The following is a 16,545-nucleotide window of genomic DNA, read 5'->3' as shown; positions in this document are numbered from 1 at the left end:
GGTGTGGGTTTTGGTATGTCAGCTTCCATAACACTATGCCAGTTATGACACCTGAAGCCTTGTTCTGGAGGGGCTGTCTTTTGAGTACTATCCTTGTGCTCATTTTTTTTCTACTTAGGTGATAATCAATGCCAGCTACTACAACCAGCCCAAAAGCATCTCTATACTGTCTCTGAATCTTCTTTCAGCAAGCAGAATTTTTAGTCTTTGCCTTCTCCATTCTTCCCTAGATTATTTTTGGGTTTGGTTTTTTTTTTTGTTTGTTTGGGGTTTTTTTTTGTTGTTTTTTTTTTTTTTTTTTTTAACCACAGTATGCCTTTATCATCATAAAACCAATACTAGGGTCTTTCAGGGTGGATGTTCCATTTATCAAATAATCTGCAGTTTCTATACTAAAAGCGCAAGATTCACACGTCACAAAATATTCACAAGGACTGTGTCTGGCTAAGTAAATTCTTTATTTTCCGTGTAGGATCTTGGCACATATGTATTTTCCTGGCACTTTTGTCAGTACAAATTTTGAAAGGGATTTTGCATAGATTAGGGACCCAAAGGCACTCAGTTAATTAGAATTAGGGGCATCCCTCTGTGAGAAAGGATTAGGCAGGTAAAAGACTATGACTGTGATCCACCAACCTATAGGGACAATGGTGAAACTGCAGTTCATTGGCTTGGACCCTGTGTGTGGAGTTGAGATACATGACAATGAGCACCAAGATGAAGAGAGTGCAGGGGGAGGGACCTTATAGCAAAACCCAGGGGCCTCTGCAATGGGCTTTGAATGGATCTTCCTAGGCACCTTTGCCCTAAACCTGAATTTCTCAAACTTCCCTTTTGCATTCAGCCAAATTAAAAAAAGATAGACACACCGATCAGATTTTTGCAAAGGTCTTTACACAGATTTCTGTTAGTTTTTACTCAGGTCTCCTAGTGAATATAGTGCAACATGGTCTGAAAAATTGGAACAGATATTGAAGATATATGCATATTTTATTGTGAATTTTAGTTTTCTTTTGATGGAGGCTTTTGGCATGCTTTGTATGATTCAAAAAAGAGGATATTTTTTCTTTGTTACAGCTTTCCTTTAAAAAAACACATGTCATGAAGACTTTCATTCTGGCAAAACAAGTCTTAAAGAATCTTTTTAATAGAACACAAGGAACATCCTCATTTACCTGTAAGGTCCGATGTTTTGATGAAATTATCTTAGAGGCTTTGAATGTGCCTTCCAGTTGTGAAGAAGGCAGAAAGTCATTATGGCAAAGAAGATAAAAATCAAGTTCCAATCCCACACTTTATTAATTATGTTGAAACTCCACTATAATTTTAAACATTAAAATCTGAAATGTGCATGCACAAAAGAAAAAAAAGGTCAAGCAAATTCTTTAATTTTCCCCCTATTTCTTTTCTTCTATTCAGCCAGGTCTACCAGCTTGATGTTGGTGTCACTGTGCAGTCTCTGAAGAGGTGGGTTTGGTTTTCTGATGTCGTTTATCCTGTGTTAGCTTTCCATCCATGTCTGAAGTACTGTTCTATGTCACGGCAATGTCCTCCCCATAAAAACTAACCATTCCCTTTTTTCTCTTGTTTTGCTCCTGTTTAAATGCAGATCTCACTGGTTTTGTGCTACTTTGCAGTCATTTTGGATCTGCTTACTTTCTGGCTGCTGCAGATGATGAGGTCATAGTCACTGCTGTAAGAACACTTGATAAATTACAGTTTTGACTTAAAAAAGCACCTCTAAACCCAATTTGTTGATTTGGGATTCTCCCCCACCTCCCAACTATCAGGCCTTGGAAAAGAGCTGTAAGTCTAACACGCTGAAACTCTTTCTCTGTAAAGGCTTATTTGGTCCATTTCCACGAAGAAGCTAGCTAGCAGTGCTGAAGCCTGACCTAACATGCAAGTGCAGCCAGAACCTGGCTGCTGGGGGACATTTCTTCCATCTTCACCTGCAGAAGAAACAACTTTACTGGGCTTTAAGACATTTTTATAATGTTTGCTTTTTCAGTGTATGAGCTAGGCAGTGCTTTGCATGTGTGCTTGTAGATGAAGAATTTACTCAGAGCAAAATTTGCTGAGACTTGTGGCTATTTCTACCGCTTGCAAGACTAAACTTTTCACAGCCGATGTCCAGGTCAGGCTCTTCAGCAGTTTGATATCTCTGATGAAATGTTTCAAAAGGGAACCTGAATAAACACGGTGTGACAGTGTCTCTTCTCACTTTACCTTCAGACTATTTCCAAGTGGTGTAATCCCGACTTCTGTTAGACAAAGACCCTTTCTGTGAGGAAAACAAATATTTTATTTAACTGTGACATCTGATGCATGTTCTCTTTTGTCCTGATGTAGACTAAGCTGTCCAGGTCAGGAGTGGTCACCTTTGCTATTATTCTGTAACCTGTCCACAGGAGAGAATTACTTTTTGTTTTATGTTGTACAGCACCTGGCTCCTGGCATGGTGCTAGTACAAATAATAATAATGTACAGTACCTGGCACAGCAACACCTTATGCTCTCCATATGTGGCACCGCCATAAATGTGATAGTGCAATACCTCCAGTCAACACAGAGAATTATCTCTTTCTGAAACTAAATGGATGTGGGTGCTCTTGATGATAAATCTGCCCACCCTGGTCTATGCTTTTCTTTATGCAATTAGCTGGAGTAAAGGATGGGATTTTTTTCTGACAAACTACCTGCTTTTCAGCTGCGAGCACAAGAAGATACTTCCCAAGGGTTTGTCTGATTATGGCATGGCAGAGCTGTGCTAATGCCCTGTGTGATGGATCCTTGACCCTGGGTCTGGCTGCTGTACTTTATATCAGCTCAGCTTGGAGCAAAGTCTCCATGCTCACCAGCCGTTTTTACTCCCCTCTCATAAAGGCTGCACTTTCTGTCCTGCCATGCCTCTTCTTCCGCAAGGTTTGAACAAGAAAGCGGGCAGACTCAGGTAGAAATTCAAGGAGTGGCTTCAGAGGGAAGCTCTAAGATGGAGCAATATCTCTCTGGAAGGGATAAAGACTATTAGGCTTTCAGCATGTGAGGAAAAGGGCACTGAAAAATTAGAACAAGCAGCAAAAATTAGAATAAGCTGTTCTTTGGTCTGAATTGCGCACAGCCAGTCCTGTCCTCAGTACCAGTAAGACCAGTGCATGGGGTTACCAGCACTGCCATGGTCGCGCATCCCTCACAGCCCTGACTTGCCCTGACCCCTGCCTCCTGCTGCCTGTGGCCCAGGGCCTCACTGCGGACCAGCCCGGGCCCTCCCTGCCCCAGTGAGGGTAGGGGATGCCATTTTGCCATGCCACCAGTGTCCCAGCCTGGCCTCAGCCCCACTTCATCACTGTGAACCCTGCTGAGGGCCTGGGCTGGTGCTGAGCCTAGCCGCCATCCTGTGGCCTGCCCAGGTCCCTCAGCCCAGTGCAGCTGCGCCCAGCAGGGCACGCTCCTGTGTGAGGTGAGCTGCTGGACGGGGGCATTTGTCCAAAAATAAGTGCTGAGGGAACAGGAATCGTGGAGTCACCCAGTTCTGAGGCATTTCATGTACGCTGGCCTGGCTCATATGCCTAAGAGACCATTTGCCTGAACAGCAGGTACCTGTTCCTTTTCACTTTGCACTGCTTTCCGTTCTCTTGACACACTCAATTTATATCATATTGATGACTCCCAAGTATTATATTATTAACATTACATATATTTGTATTATACCAGTGTGGCAGAGAGGAGTGAGCCCAATATTCTGGTAAAACTATGTTTTTCCAGTGGAAACAATTGCGTCAGAGTTATTGAACTCACTCTCCTCTTTTCCTCACAGGCCCAAAGTGCTTTTGCTTTGTCTGACTACAGACCACAGCAATAAGCCTCGTGTCTGCCAGACTTCTGAAGCATTTACATCTAGGAAAGGGCTAGAGCTTTCAGAGGGAGAATGGAAGAGCAAAGAAAAGGAATGCTAGATCTTGTGCATGATTTATTTTTTCTCTCACCTAGTTTTATCACAGCTTGTTTACGCTTTCACCAGAGAAAATCAGTCTGTGGTGTGGGAGGCCATGAATTTTGCCTAACTTCTCTGCACCAATTTCCAACTATATATTCTTTCAGAGTGCCTAAAAAGAAACTTAAAATTAATAATACCAGGCCCTAAAAGTGTGCATTCAGAACTTTACTGTGGAAAAGCATGTCTACTGAAAATCTGTGGCTTGGCTTACTGCACACCAAATTTCCCACATAGACAAGCCCTCCATCTGAGAGAAAGAGGACAATTGGGCCATAAATCTTCTAAATGAGTCAAATGATAGCTGTCTTGGCAATGGCAGATCTGATAAAGTGTATTCCACCTGTTGTGGAAAGGCAGCATATGGCCACAGTAATCTGCAGTTCAATCAGAAATGCAAGGATTTAAGTCACTGTCTCTCCTCAGCCCTATCTACAGATCACTCTGTTCACATGGCATGAGGCAAAGAAAGGGGACATTGTTCAGTGATTGTGCTCTGGGTATGAGGAGTGCTGAGTTTGGTTGAACTTTGCTGAAATTTCTTTCCAGATCTTCTGTGCTGCGAGGAAATATTTTGCATGGTTTTCCATCTACAGCCCACCTCCTAGATCTCAGGCATCTCCAAATGGGCACACAAAAGCTTGAGTCTGTAGAACCCACAACGCTTATAGCACTTTTATACACTGTTAATTGCTTAAAGTTGCAATTTTCTATGTTGCTAAGTCCAAGAATAGATACAAGAGTTAAGTATGGGGAATATCTGTAAATGCCTCCTCTAGCCTTCTTCCTCCTGGGAGGAAGAGTGCCTTGTACTGAGAAGTGTTCTGCAGGAATGCTCCACTCTATTTTATTCCATGTAGTTACAAACCTTTCCCGTTTTGGCTTTGCATAATTTTCTTCTTGATTAGACAAAATATGCTGAGCAATCCACAAGTTAGTATGAGACTGGATCATTTGTATAGGTAATCAGGGAATTTCTCTTTTCATTACCATATTGAAATGGTCCACCTAAGCTTCCATGTAAACCAGACATAGGCTGTGATTAAGTTCTGCTGAGCAAGACTGAATGTTCCTGCTGAGAAACTGAAAAGGTAATTTTAATGGAGAAATCTCTAAAATCAATACAGGAAATGGAGACTGACAATTTTATTATTCATTATCTTCTATTTAAAGATCTGTTTAAGAGTATTCCAGATACTTCCTAAAATGTGGTAGAGCTATTGATAAAGTTTATGTTTATGATTATGTTTAGTGAATCTTAAGATAGTTTTATATTAATGTTTCTCAAAAGAGAGGTGACCTTCAACAAAGAGCTACATGCAGGACAAGGTTGCATATGTGCACACTCCAACCCACGTCCCAGGTGCCGACACTTTACAGCTCAAAGCTTGAGCTCTGTGTCTCATTGTACTTTCTCCCAGGACTGCTGTAAAGCTTATTTCATTGATTTTAGAGGGGTCTTGAATGAACTGTAGGTATATCTCCACATCTACCACTTTTAATTCAGGGTTTCTTAAGGTCCTGTTGCTGCAGGAATCAGTGCTGAAAGACTGACCAAGTTCTCTGCACTGTTACTGGAGAAAAAACATGCCAACTTCAGCACATACCTGGCATGTAGCCATTGCTCCCATGCCACTTTCTTTTGCAAGGAAGAAACTAAAGAGTTTGTTACCAGAAGTGGTGGCATTCCAATGCAATCTTCCCTCTGCTAAAATGAGCTGTGGGAGGAGCTGCCTTTACTCCCAAGTCACTCCTTGCCTGGAGCTGTAGTGTGTGCATGTCTATGTTATAAAGCCCAGAGTCTGAGGATCAGTGCAGTTGAACAAGGAGGGTGACTAGTTCTCTGTCCTCCTTGTTTGGGTGCAGGGTCTCAGTGCCAGTCTGAATGTGTCCATTTCTTTACTTGTTGTAATACCTTAGAGCACAGGGACCTACAGTACTTCTGTGTGAAGAGAAATACTCCTAGTAGAAATGGGTCTTATGGGAGTTGACAAATCCCTCCCCTAATTTAAATAAAACAAACTCACAACATCAATAAAGGCTAGTTTTGGCTGCAGTTTAAAGCCAACTGGAGCCATTCTCCATGAAATCAGCTTCTGTGTTTTTAAACAGTATTAGGCCAAAGACAATCTTCTGTCATTACTACTTAATCTTAACCCTCCAAAGGTCATCCAGTGATACCATTAGGTTTTCAGCATGCCACTAGAAATGGAGAAAAAATGTTCTTATATGGTGATAGTGTAATGAAACACAACCTTCCACTGGCCAGTGGGACTCTCGAAGCGGAGATATGTGGGGGTTTTATAGTGTTTGTGAAGGATACTTTATGTTCTGTAACATATGGTATCGTTGTTACTCTTTTGATTTGTAGTTTTGGGCAGACACATTCTCATAACCTTTGTATGCCTTCGGCTTTGGAGGTCCTAAAGCTGCTATTGTTCAGTCAGTTTCCAAGCTCAAGAAGAATGTTTTCTTCATAAAGAACATGTTAAATATTACCAGAATTTCAGCATCAGTTTTATATTTCAGGCATATGATTTGGCATGTTCTGTAGATGACGAACATAGCTTTTTAGTTATGATTTAATTTAGATTTTTTAAATTAAAAAAGCAGCTGTTTCTCTGCATATGAAATGTGAGTCCACTGTAACTTTACTTACATAATCGTCGTTTTCAAGGTATAATATATTGTATAACCCAAGAGCAGAGTAAGGGCTGGATTCCGTATAAGATCTGTCTAGCTGCTTCCTACCACTGAGTGAGTGTAAGGCCCAGGTAAGCTTGACAAATTGTTGTCAGTGGCTTGGATAAAGTTTATTTCTCTCTCTTTGCAGTTTTCATTCTCTTGCCAGACATACCTGCCTTCTTAGCTGAGTTGTCTGAACATTGGTAATTAGATTTATGGGAATTATGGCGGTGGAACAAGTTCCAGTAATGGGTAAACTGGAAGATTGCAAAGGGGAAGGCATATCCTTTGGATTATATGCCAGACAACACCTATGCTGGGTGAAATGCTCCTTTACAGAGACAGAATGCAAGTTAATGTATCATTTAAGGTCCATTTTAGGAATGTAAGGAGTCAGTGTGTGGTGTCATGAAGAGGGTAATGTTCCCCTCTTGTTTTGATATGTTGCTGATAGCATAGTAAACCATGCACAACATAGGCTGAAGAATGCTATGTGCAGATCTTTACTGGTGCCTTGATTTTTCAAATGACATAAAGTCCTTCTGCGTTTGCACAGTATTTGGCATTAGGTTTTTCCCCCAAGATTTGTTCGGGTTTTTCCCCTTTTTTTCATTTGTGCTTTCATGAACTTCTAAAAACCAATGAATGATTTATCTGGATAATATTCCTAGAAGAATAGTCAGGATATCCAAATGTGTACTAATAACTGTGTGTTGTGGACAGTACAGTGCCTTTGTAGGGATAAGAATTCACTCGTCTATGAGTGACAAAAGGACTTAGGACTGAATTTTCTACACTAGATAAAACATCTGTAACTGATAATTAACAGCCACTAAACATTGTTCTTCTCATTCAATATCTTTTTTGCTTACTCCTATGTAGTCAAGAGCAGTTGTGGTGTATCCAGGAACCAGTGCTTCAGGATTCCTGAACAGGGAGGGAAAGCAGGTCCATTTTTCATGCACCTATCTGCTCTCAGATTTTCATTTGTGTCTCTTGGGGTATTCTATGAAACATGCTAGAATGAATGTTCTTGATGATCCCTGCACTTCATTCCAGGTATTGCACATCATCTATATGCAGTCTTACAATGAAATTTAAAAAAAAGAAATTATGGGTAGCTGAAATTTGTGGAATTACTTATATGAGGACAAAACTTTCGTTTAAACCTTAAGGCTGTGTATTTTCTTTTGAAATCAAATTTTTTCCGTGTGCCTCAGTCCTTAGATTCAAACTTCACGCACTTTTCCAACCTCAGATAGAACATGGCCATTATTGCTGTTCCAGTATGAACTGTGGTGGTCCCTCATCCTTGCCTGCATAGCACAGTAATCAAGGGGAGGCCTGCGGTAATAATCAGAGCTAGGCTTGTCCCCATCTCCACATCCTATTACATCACCAAATCAAATTATTGAAGTGATCAAGATCCACAATGACTTCCTGCAATCTTTAAAAATCTTTCTTACATGGAATTGCTTAAAATGACTTTGTGAGGTCAGTAGCTTTAATATAAAATAAACAACTTCTTTTTTTGTTTGTTTTACCCTTAAAATGCCTTTAAAATGTTTATTTTTAAAAATAGCTGATTTAATGAGATATGGCAATAATTTGACATCAGCAGTTGAAATGTTTCATTTAGCAAATATTTAAAGAAAATGTTTAGACAATATTTTTTCACTCCACTTTTCTATTTTCAAAATATTTGATTAATTTGACCTGAATTCTCCAATATTTCTACATATTGTCACAGCATGACATTCCTGATGAGTATATTATTTGTCTGAAAAATTTTACCCCGCTGTGTTGGAAATACCTTGTGTGACTGTAAAACACTGGCAGAAAGTGGATTTTGAAAGAAGAGCCCGATTAATTCTTCATGCAAGGAATCTCCACCAAGAAATTCTGCTAAGAAAAGTGGAGTTGTTAATGCAAAGCCTTTCACTGGGAAAACTTCAGGATAGAATGAAAGTGATAAATCAGTGATTTAAATCAAAACTAGAAGTCCATAAATTCCTTTTTCAGCAGTAGGTTAAACTGTCAGGTTTAACAAAAGCTTACAACTCTTGCCTGCTCTCTGGTTCTGATTCTGCAAGTGCTATTGCTACCAGGTGTCATGCTCACTTCTGAGACTTGCCACACCAAGGAAACAGGCCTGCATGTGACTATCTAGGACCTTATTTAGATGGAGCAATGTGTCAAACGTTATTCATATGGAGGTTTCCAGTGCTGCTGTGCAATCCGTTTGATAATAAACATTAAGCCTGACAGATTTTCCATTATTATCTGTGATAGACTCACTAAAAGAAGTCACATTCTGCAACTACCGTTCAGATTTTTTTTCTGAATTATCTAAAAAGTCACATAATTATAAATATATACTTTACAAATATAAATTATATAAATATATTTTCAGTATTTTATTTGTTTTTTCTTTAAAACCAGGTTGCTGAGATGTACAGTGGTAAAATAAATTTTTCCTTGCCAGGTGAATTGTTTGAATTATTTCTTCAAACAATCTTTCAGTATAAGTTTTATCACACCAGATGTTGCTGTGTTGTCCTTGATAAAAGTCTCTCAGCATATCCTACACAAATGCTTCTTTTCAGTTTTTATAGTTCAGTCATCGAATTAACTTTGGACCGTAACTGTTTCTTGAGACAGAAGCAGCTTTGCAGAAAACATACTGACAAACTAGCTGCTCCTTAAAAAAGACAAGAAAGATCATAGGAATGGCAGGGGACTTATGAACTTCATAAAAGTGTGTTTGTGTGAGGTTTAGGACCTAAAATGGACTGTTGCTGAGAAATCAGAGAAGATCAGAGTGGACTAACACAGTTCATAACTCAGAAAAGTCTATTTTTGTGGACTGCATCCACAGCACCTCCCTTGGCAGCTGTTTTGCATGATGGAGCTTGAACCCTGTCTTTAAAATGAGTCGCTGTCTAAGCTGTTCTTTGTTATTCTTCCCGATTGCGGTAATTGTTGAGTATCATGTATGTATTGAAACTCTACCATCAAGGGTAAGCAAGAGCTATAAGTGAAATAACATTAGCAGCAGGACTGGAAGCTGGACCAAGTTTTATGAGCTGCTCAGTCCCTTGAAAAGGAATGTTAAGTTAATTTTAAGTGTTGCAAATGCCTTCTGTGAGGCATCTGCTCACCAGAAATTTCCTCTGCGCTTCTCAAAGTCTGGTTTAGACAGGTTAATAAATCTCTGCCTCTCTTCAGCTGCAGAGGGTTGGCATTTTATAGCTGGAGAAGGTGAAGAAGAGAAAGTTACATCTTGTACGGAAAGATAATTCTAGGGCAGCACCGAAGGAGTACACAGACTTCTTCACTCTTAGTGCTCACTGCTAAGTAGCCGAGTGTGTTGTTTTAACAGCAAACAAAGGCTCAGAGTGTGGAAAGACTGAGATTTGAGAAGACTGAGTGGAGAGAAAGGAAACAGATTTGTTTGCAGAGGAGACTGGGGAGAAGTAAGGAAATCTTTATGTGTGTACATGGTTTCTCATTGTCACTGAAGCTACAGTGTGGCCTAAATCAGATTCTAGAAACTGCAATTTATTCTATACCACTGGTAAATGGATTAAAATAATATTGATTCAAGATATTTTATTTTAATTGCTTTTGTGTACACCCAGTTTGAAATGCTCAACAAAGTTATAAAAATGTCTTATCAAGTTTATGTATTTCTAAATTGTGATTAATTTGATTTACAAAAGACAAAGTCTAAAAAGAATGGGAACATTCATAACCCAGTGATTTAGTGTAAAACATAAAATTACTGGCAAAATAATAAAGTTATGTGTTTAAAAATGTAAAGAATAAGTTCCAGTGATGCCATAAATTCCAGGAAAATATTTTAGGAACTACAACATAGAAATTTATTATGGCTTGGCTGGAATAATGATTTCTCCTTGGCCAACAAAACACTTTATAGCTTTAAATCTATGGATGAGCATCGAAGCTGGTTTTATGAGAGAGGCTTCTTTTAGATTTATGTGCTATTTCCTAAATTTAGGTAAATTCGTGTAAAATCAGGACAATTACTAATTACTTTGTTCTTAAAATGTAATAATTTCAATTAAAAATTAGACCTTTTATATTGTGCATGATGGTCACTCAGCAAGACAATTCTCTTTCTTCCCCCATGGGATGGTGTCAGGAGCGCTGTTAGCAGTGTTCTGTTAAGTTCTTCATGCAAAGCTGACAGAGACTGGTATGAGTCTGACAGTCACCATCTTGTCTGATAGTCTGGAGGCTCACAATTCAACCTCTAATGAAAAGCATGCTTTTCTCAGCAATATAGCTGTGCACACAATGTTAGTGCTATCCCCTATTTCTGTGAGCTGGCATAGGGGGAGGTTCTGTTACATTGTCTTCTGGATCCATTTTCTGCTTGGCTCCCTTTCTCCTTATGCAGTGCAGAGATGCTCCCCTTAACTTCTTCTTCTTAGCAGGGCACAAATAAGAATCTGACCAGTTTTATTGTCCTCTGTGTAATGTTGCAAGTCCATTTCCTTCTATAGTGGCTTGGGGTTTTTTAGCTGGCAGGTGGAACTATGCTGCCAGGGATCTATTAGTATGGCCAAGTTTTGACTCTGGTAAACCTTTAATTCAGCTGAGCCATGGCCAGAGATAGTAATGTTCAAAGGCAGAGTACTGCACTGCAGAATACATCTTCACACTAATCATTTCTATAGTCCTCTAAGTGAAAGTGGGTGGAGGTTTAAGTAACTGCCAGGTTAATAAAAACTTGATGTACCTGCCCTAAGGATTTTACTGTCCAAAGTTCAGTTGCACATTATGACCCAAATTCAAGGACTTTTGAAGTCAATTAAAATACTTCCATTCATGTCACAGTTGCTGAAAAACATTTGAGCTGTGGATTGCAGAGCCATGACTTGAGAGTATGCCAGGGAGATGCAGAGGCATCATTGTCCCATTCATCCCCCAAACAGATGACCCCTGAATACACCCTGATTAGTCACCCTTGCAGGCAACTCCAGAGACCTTGTGGCTCACCTCAGGCTGAAGCCTGATCTTCTGCATGAATTTGTGAAGCCATTCAGTGCAGAGAGAGGATATTTCATGTCTGTCATGGATCTGCCAAACCCTGCTTCTCTCTGCCTTATTTGTGGTGACATGGAAAGATATAGACTGCATCATGTTAGGGCTCTTGCAGCTCATGCAATTTGGAGGGTTCTGTCTATTGCTTCCCTCCCAGAGAAATCATGGTAAAAAAGGTGGGGATGGCACGCTAGTGATGAAGTACAGCATAGGTATATCCACACGTGCATCACACTGGCATTAAACTGACTGGCCTGTATATATATGGGTGTCAGTCCCACTGGAGCAGCACAGGACTCAGGGCAAACAAAAGAATCTACTAAAGGACAGGAATAAGTGTTTGAGTCTTGACCATCCAGATATAATGCTAACAGTACTCTGTCCAACTGCTTCATAACTAGGTATGCCTACACTGCACATCTTGGGCACGGTAGTCACTTGAAGATGTATACAACTAATGCTAAGGACTGCAGTTGGGGCTGTAGTGCAGTACCCAGCCTGCAGGAGTTGCAACATAAAGCAGACAGTGTCTGGGCTACTTGCCTTCTCATTTAAAATTTTAGTTTTCTCATGGGATAACTCAGATTGGAAGGGAGCCCCAGACTTAAGAATAAAATTTGCCTCATTTGATATTCAGAGTGTTGATCTGGGCTGTGCTTTTATCTGTCTGACTTCTCCACTCTTCAATAGGTGTTGGTCATATGTGACCAAGGACCAAAGTGGTTTCTCTGTGTCTATGAGAGAGGAAAGATAAATCAAAGGGCCTAATTCTGGAGGAAGCAGGCTATTCTCATGTGAGAGGTCTTGTCTTTCATGTAGAGAATCATCCCAGAGTTCTGGCAAACTAAGTGAGGTTTTTCAGGGTTAGTTGCTGGGGAACAAGCCAATAATGCAATTTAAAACTGCACAGAGTCTAAATCTTATTTTTTCCTAAATTTCCTAAATGTGTTGTTTTTTGCATTCACATCACTCAATAATTCAGTTCTGATCTTCCAGTCTGTCTTCATTTTCTGTCCCATTTTGGAGTTTCAAATACACTCCCTTTTCCCCAAACATCCTGTCACATACCAGAGGTGTAACCATATCCACCATCTTAACTCCAGGTGGCTGGAAGCTGATTCTGCATAAATTAGAGAGAAAAGCTACATTCTTCTCTTCCTTCCCAGAAAATTGACCAAAATTAAACCTAGAGACCATAAATCTAGCCAGAATAAAGCTGTGTCCACCTTTAGTTCAACAGTTGTCCGTACTTAGTATTCACACAAACAAAAATTGCTTTCAACCATTGCTGAATTTTATTCCTTTACCTTCCTCTGTAGTTTTCAAAGCCCAGATTCTGGCATAACCTATACATGCAAGAGAAGTGAACCCTACACTCATGAATAACTCCATTAAAAAAGCAGTGCAGTGGATTGCAATTATAGAAATAAGATCTAAGGAAAGGTCAGACTTTACTTCCATTACCACATGAAAATTAATTTTGCATCACATAACACAAACACAATGTTGTTCATCGACTATAGCTTTTACTAATGTATACGTGAAGATGTCTGGAACTATTGCAGCAGAAGCAACTGCTCCAGCAGCTAAATACTCCTTCACATGGGTAAGGTTGGTGAGGATGGAGACTATATTGGCATGACAGCCTGCCAAACCCTTCGATTTACAGTAAATGTGAATCAGTATCATTGTGTTAATATCAGTGAAACTTTGATGTTCTGTCCCTTTACTTTTGCAGTTCCAATTATTTAATGCAAAGTGTATAGTTAGAGATAAGCCCAAACTTACAGAAGTTTGGGCTGTAACTTTTCTGTGAAACCGCAACCCTTAATGGACAAAGGCAGGACATTTCCTAGATTCAGTTGACAGGAGTTGACAGGCATTTTGTGCTTACAACTGGTTTTGGCTCTAGATAAAAAAGTAGTGAGATCAGATCTCATAAATGACTGCTATCATTGGTCTTGTGAGAATTCCTCCATTTTGGTCCTGAAACTTTTCAGAGTTGTTAGTCAGAAATTTGCAGATCTGAATGCTGAATGGAATCTTAAACCAGCTTCACAGTCAGACTTGGTCTGGAATCAGTGCACTCCAAACTTAGACAAAGCAGCTATAAAAAAAGGTCAGCCCATACAATCATTTTCTGTTTCCAGCCCGAAAAAACTACCTGCTTTCTATTCATACTCATATATTATTCCTGTAGCACTGAAGAAACTTGTTTGCAAGGAAAAGTAATACTGGATGATTTCCAATGCATCTAATTCTGGGATACAGCAACTGAACAAAGTGAAAGGGTTGGTTGTATCCAGGGCTCTAAACAGTCACTTACTATTACCTTTCAGAAAAAACAGTATGATAGTCCACCTGGTCCATGGGTTAATTTGTCAAAACTTCTTACAGACATCATCACTGTAGAACATTGCTGTCATTAAATTTACCAGAAAATGTATCTACACTCAACCTTTCTTATCTTGTTCATAAGTGTTTATTCTTTGCTATGAAACCAGCACTACTAGATGAATCCAGCACAACTTTAAAATCAAGTGACAATTTTCTAGGTTTCTATTTTTCTCCATTGCAAGTCCAGATAGTCTGATTTAATAAGAATATCCATCATTAGCCAAAAAGAAAAGGCTTGTAAGAGTATTGTCTTGGTACTTTATTTTTTTCAGAAAATGCATTAAAAGTTTGATATCTACTGTCAGGGATGAAATAAACAAAAAATGAGTGCAGTATGCTCTTGTCCTGGGTGAGTGTGGTGCAGTACTCGTCAATTATAAGACTTTTTCATGGCCTCTACACTCCATTCTGAAATGTGAAAGGTCTCACTAATCTTATCAGGTCGTTGATTACCACCTGCTGAGCGCCACAAAGAGCCAAAGAATGTGCATTACCTTCAATACATATCAGTGGTTTTACCCTTTCCCCCACTCAAAAATTATTGTTTCTTTAAATGATGTGGATGTTGAAATTGCCTTGTTCAAAATGGACACAGTCCAGTCGTGTGTGTGTGCTAGCCAGCGTCTGTTTCAACATCATGTCAGGTGATGTCAGGTCACTGATGTAATTGCAACAATGGGATTTTTAATGCCACGGATGCAATTCTCACCAATGCTGATGACAATAGCCAGCAAAAGGGAAGTTTCCATGGAGCCTCATCCCTTTCCCTTAGCTCTCAGTCTCCTGAAACAAAGCCATAAAAAGGGTGTGTCTTACTGGGAAAGATGTGGAAAAGTTTTTCCGCTGCAGTGGAGTCAGCAGCAGCACAGAAGATTCCCTCATTAATATTATTAATGAGGTGAGAATTAGGAAAAGAAAAAAAAAATTCAATGCTGAAAATTGAACCATGTGAAATACTCCAGAAGCTCCAACTATAAATCTTCCTTATACAGACATCAAAGCGGCAGGACTGGAAGAAGCCCCAGGGGGTTTGTGGAACTGACTTTTGACTAGACATGGGTATAACTAATATGGGTCAAAGCATTCAAAGTTTGTCAGTTTATTCCTATTTACTGGAATGCCAAAATTTAGCAGGAGATATCAAGAAGATAATCTCTATTATGATGTTTTTAGAATTTCCTGCTTTGGTTCAGCCTGGAAATGCTCCAAGATCAGCTTTCTTGTGATATTTTGACACTTTTTTTCATTTCTCAGTTATTTGTACTTTGGCATTCCTGTCCGCTAGCTGAAGCCTGAACTGAAACCTCTGTAGAGAAGGCAAGATGGGTCTGGCTGAATTGGACACTGAGGTTAGGGAAGATCTTGAGGAGGGGGTGTTAGAGGGATTTGCTGCTCTTATCAGAGTGGCATTAGCTGAGGAAATGGGACTGGGATAGTTTCACAGGCAGCAGCAAGATCAGGAGAGCACAGCCTAGGCATATGGTTTTATATCCAAAACAGTGATGGAGATGTAATCGCATGACGTTCAGTTAGGGACTGAGCATCTCTGAGCAAGCAGATGAGTATCTCTGCACTCAGACTGCTGGGGACAATCTGTTTGATGGTCCTTAGGCACCCTTTAAATGCCTTTATATTTGCCTCCCATTGCTCCGTGATGATATGCATGGGTGTGCTTCTCTGCAGCTCCTGCCACCTGGAACAACTTTCCCATGTCTCTGCCTCCATGACTCTCCCTTTCTCTTCAAATCCTGTTTGAAAAAATTTTCTTTTCCCCCAGCCTGTGCCCCTGAAGTTTTTTTTTCCTCTCCCTATGTTCAGTATTGATTGATCTCTAAAATACCCCTTATGCAACTGGCATATGCTCTGTTTTGGCTTGAACTTACACCTTGGCTGGGTCTACGCTGTGTGCAGTAAAGCATTGTGGGGTTCACTGTCTGTATTTTACGTGATACAGATTAAAAGTTGGGTTGAATTCACAGAAGCTAAAGTACTGCTGTAAGGCATTTTTCTTCCAAGAATGGCCTGTTTGTGCCAAGGATTACAGCACTATGTCTTGTTAGTGGAGTAATATTGAGCCAAACCCTCAGTGCAACAGATAACAAAAATCAACCCAATCAGGTTTTTTTATACTTTTCCAATGTGGACATTCCTCAGTGTCCAAGGACTTTCTCCAGTTAGGACCAAATAAGACTAACTAGAGTTAGCTATGTGGTGTGTTTCTTTCAGCAGGCATGCCTACATGCATGCACTTTCTCTCAGTGCTCCATACAAATGAAGTGGCGGTTACTGGCTAACTGACAGATCGAAGATAATTCCTCCAGATGCTGCTAGCTAGTGTCACAAGTGACACTTCACTTGTGTCAGTAAAGTTTTTGTGAAGTAGCTGCCAAATGGCAAATG

Source organism: Falco punctatus, assembly GCF_963210335.1.
Source record: "Falco punctatus genome assembly, chromosome: 8".
NCBI lineage: Eukaryota > Metazoa > Chordata > Aves > Falconiformes > Falconidae > Falco > Falco punctatus.
This window is presented reverse-complemented; position numbering follows the sequence as displayed.